The sequence below is a fragment of the Mus musculus genome, chromosome 6 (assembly GCF_000001635.26).
Source record: "Mus musculus strain C57BL/6J chromosome 6, GRCm38.p6 C57BL/6J".
In the NCBI taxonomy this organism is placed as follows: Eukaryota; Metazoa; Chordata; class Mammalia; order Rodentia; family Muridae; genus Mus; species Mus musculus.
This window is the reverse complement of record NC_000072.6, coordinates 95,924,328-95,928,954: the sequence shown is the minus strand read 5'-3', so window position 1 is coordinate 95,928,954 and position 4,627 is coordinate 95,924,328. Positions and strand designations below refer to the sequence as shown.

At 37.9% G+C, this 4,627-nt stretch overlaps 1 pseudogene; it reads left to right on the top strand.

Annotated features, from left to right (window-relative positions):
• On the top strand, positions 1,918-3,394 carry Gm7838 (predicted gene 7838; annotated as a pseudogene).

The window sequence follows — 4,627 nt, the reverse complement described above, 5'->3', positions numbered from 1 at the left end:
ATTACTTCCTATAATTTTATTTGTTGTTTTTCTGGTTGGTTGGATTTGTTGTTGATTTTTCTTCTCTCATCCTTAGGGTTAGCTGATTCACTGTACTGGACATTAATTCCTTCCTAGTATCCTGTGCTCATTCATTCCTCTCATGAAATTTATTCTACTGTGCTCTTGCAGTTGAGTATGTATTGTTTTTCTCCCTTGTATATGGTGTCCTGTATGGCTCTGCAGTGTTGACTTGATAATCATTAACTGTCTTAGTTCATACTTATCTGCAAATATCCTCTAATTTTTCAAAATTGTTCCATCAATTTTAAAATACAGCATTGCTGAATATAGCATCTGGCTTGGCGGTTGTATCCTTTCAAGACTTGAAATACACCACTCTATGCTTTCTTGGCTTTTAGCATTGTTAATGTGAAATCTGGTACTCTTCGTTTCCTCCTTTGAAAGTAGACTGGTATCTTCTCCCTATATCGTATAACACCTTGACTATATGTCATGGAAAGATTAATCCCTGATCATTTCTATTTAAGGTTCTTTTAATTTTTGGAAATATATTTTTCTCTATATCTGGATATTTTTCTGCTGCCACCTTAATGAATAAATTCTACATGCCTTTCATTTTACCTCAGCATTTTCCACTATCCCATGGATCTTAGGTTTGGTCTCTTGACTGTATCCCAGACTTCTTGGTTAGTATAATCATGCTCAATTATTTTTTCTTTATTGGTTTTTGAATGTAGTATGTCAGCATCCTTTCGTTCCATTTCTGATTGTCTTTCTTCTCTTGGTTAAGTCTACACATGATGCTGTCCACTGTTTTTTGTTTGATTCATTGAGCTTTTTATTTCCAACATTGCAACTGTTTTTTCATACTCTCAATCCCTTTGCTAAATTTTTCTTCTATGATATTGACTTTTTAATCATAAGGTTGATCTTCTCTCCATTTTGATGACCGTTTCCTCTGTGTTGCTAAAATTCTTCTCCAGACAACTTCATCTGCCTGTTGGTGTCCTCCTTAAAGTTACTGATCACCTTTACTAGTGAACATTTGAAGACTCCAGCCAGAAGATTACCCATTCCAGAGTCTTTCAATTCCGTAGTTGGAATCTTTGTACAACTGGTGTTGCCCTGCATTCTTATGTTGCAATTTACATGGCTCTTTCTTTGGATATCTCTTCTTTTGTTTTACTTTTCTATATTTCTAGGAAATTAATTCTTAGTGTCATTCACTGAAAAGAAAACAAGTTTCTGTAATGGTAACAACTTCAAACCATACAAAAGAAAGCAATACATTTACTATCAATCAATTAAGCCCCACTAATAATCATCAATGATTGTGAAGTGGAACATGGCAAAACTAACTCAGAATGCTCTATCAAGTTAAAAACAGTTATGGTAAATACAAAAATAGGAAATGAATGAGGCAAAAGAATGGGTTGGGAAAGAAAGAAATAGAAGCAAAGCAAGAATAAGAAAGTGAAAGAGAAAATAAGATGAAGAATGGAGAAGAATATTATGGAGGGAAAAGGAAAAGACCAAGAGTAGAAAAAAAGGAGAAAGAAAAAAAAAGCATTTTCCTAATAATGAGAAAAATTTTAAACTAAAATAAATATGAGAAGATAATTTTCAAAACTAGAGTCAGAATACTAAAATGTACCAAAGAGGAAAGCAAGACATGCATTTACAATGAAAAGAAAATTGACCAATAAATGTAGGAGGAACAGAGCGGTCACCTGCACAGCTGCAAAGGCATCTCCTGCAGGAGGACCTAATTGAGGACTGCCTGAGAGACCAAAGGGCAGTGGGCAGTCCAGGGCATGGGGAAGATATAAAAATAAAAACTACAAATACAAATGGAAATAATTTAAATTATAATAGAGTAAAAACTCCTGGGGGAGAGGGGTTAATCCCCCACGACAGAGGTCAGGATCGCTGCTTGTCCTGCACGTGAGAAGTTTTCATTATTTTCCTGCTCCCAATGCAGCGCTGCCTCTTTTTTCCTGCATAGTCTGCTCCTCTAGCTCACCTAGGATAATGTCGACAGCCGAAGTGCTGAGAAGAAACTCTGAGAGTAAAACAAAAGAAGTCCATGAATTGTTGGATAATCGAGGAAGGATCCTCCTGCAGTCCAAGGACCAGATTAGAGCAGGGAATGCAGCTAGAAAGAACCACCTGTAGGGCAAAGCTGCTCCAATAAGATCAGCAGCTGCATATTTCAGTTGTTACAGGAAGCTGGTATAAAAACTGCTTTCACCAAGAAATTTGAGGAGACTACTTTCATTGCACCCCCATGTGAAATGATTCCAATTGAATGGGTATGTGGAAGAATAGCAACTGGATCTTTTCTCAAAAGGAACTCTGGTGTCAAGGAGCAGGTACAAGTTTTATCCACCCAAAGTGGAGATGTAATTCAAGGATGATGCCAGTAATGACCCACAGTGGTCTGAGGAGCACTTTTGTGCTTTGCTGGACTTGTTACAGGGCAGACTGACGTGGATATCATGAATCATGTCACACAACTTGGCGTTGACGTAACCACCAAAGAGATTGTCCTTGCTGATGTTATTGATAATGATTCCTGGAGACTATGGCCATCAGGAGATCGGAGCCAGCACAAAGACAAAACAGCCTTCCCATGATATCAAAGAAGTAATGCCGGAAGGACTCCATGTGGTAAAGAAAAACTTTAAGTGGGCTGCAGACCGAGTGGAGTTGCTTCTCAACTCAGACAGTCAGTGCAGGGTGGTAGTGCTGATGGGATTAACCTCTGACCTTGGTCACTGTGGAAAAAAATAAAAAGGCTTGTGGAAATTATGGGATTCTGTGTGAACTTAGAGTAACATCCGCGCATAAAGGACCAGATGAAACTTTGAGGGTTAAAGCAGTATATGAAGGGGGTGGCATAGGTACTGTATTTGTCACAGTGGCAGCAGAAGCAATGGTCTAGGCCCAGTGATGTCTAGTAATACTGCATATCTTGTTATCGGCTGTCCCCCAACCACACCAGACTGGGGTGCTCAGGGTGTGTGGTCATCTCTTTGACTGCCCAGGGTTTTGACTGTTCAACTATACTTTCTCCAGAAGGATCAGCTCAGTTTGCTGCTCAGATATTTGGGCTAAACAATCATTTGGTATGGGCCAAACTTCAAGCTAGCAGTTTGAAAAGGAGATATCCTTAAAGCAGGATGATAAGAAAATCAGAGAATTTAAAAAAACAAAGCAATTTAACTTTTAGTAGAAAAGTTACATATTCCTAGTTTGGATTTAAAGAAAAAAAATTCAAGCAAAATGATTTCACATAAGAGAAAACAACTCAGTTTACTAATGAACCAATGGTCCTTGATGTTTATGAGTTAGCACATTGTCAGTGAGTATTATTCATATTTTCTAGCTCAACCTTAGCACTCCAGAGGCTGAGGCAGCAGGATCACTAAGTTCAAGGCCACCCTGAAATGTGTGTATTGAGACTCTGTACTTGCCAGGGAGGGAATCTTTATAATTAGTAAAATTGGCATGACACTGCTAAATTATATCTCATCCTCTGTATAGTCATTGTTGGGTAATTATATATACCAATTTTTGTATATTGTATATAATTATATATTTTTGTATATTATAATATTTGTATATATACTAATTTTTGTAATGTTGTCTATAATATTCCACATTGCTAAAATGTAGTACTGACTTTCTTAAAATACTAGAAAGGAGTATCTAATTTCAAAACATCTGCATGAAACAGGCACATAGACAAATTGTAGAGACTATTCATAAACTCAGGCATAGATATTTAGATTAGCTTCAACCAAAGAACTAAAGAAACACAATGGGGAAAGCTAAGCTTTTCAATAATCAAAGGAGGCAGGTGGGTGCATCCACATATTAAAACTGACATTGAACTCTTAGATCATATACATAATCAACTCAAAATGGATTGAAGATTTAAATGCAAGGCTAAAACTGTAAGACTCCTGGAAAGAAACACAGGAGAAAAGCCTCTTTATATTGATCGTGGCAATGATTTTTTTTTTCTAAGACACCAGGAACACAAACAACAAAAGCAAAAATAAACAAGTGAAACCACATCAATCCAAGAAAATCTTCCAAAAGCAAATAATAAAACTAGAAGGCAGGCCAGAGGTGGGGAAAACATCTTCAAACTGCCCATCAGCTAACAGTAAAACAGTAAAGAAACTCAAACTCCACAGCCAAAGAAGGGCTAGCTGTCTTAGTTAGGGTTTTATTGCTATGAAGAGACACCATGACCATGGCAAACATTTCATAGGAGCTGGCTTACATCTCAGAGGTTCAGTCCATTATCATCATGGTGAGAAGCATGGTGGCATGCAAACAGATGTGGTGCCGGAGATGGAGCTGAGAGTTCTACATCCAAATCTGTAGGCAGCAAAAGTGCCTATGTGGCACACTGGGTATCTTGAGCATATGAGACCTGAAACCCCACCCCCACAGTGACACACCTTTAATAATACCACACCTACTCAAACAAGGCCAAACCTCCCCATAGTGCCATTAGCCAGGCTTTAGGAAGGCTGACCTGCCATTTTTGACTGTAGTGATGAAACCAAAGGTCATGGTGTCAAATGAACTGCAGATGTTGTTTCCTTGG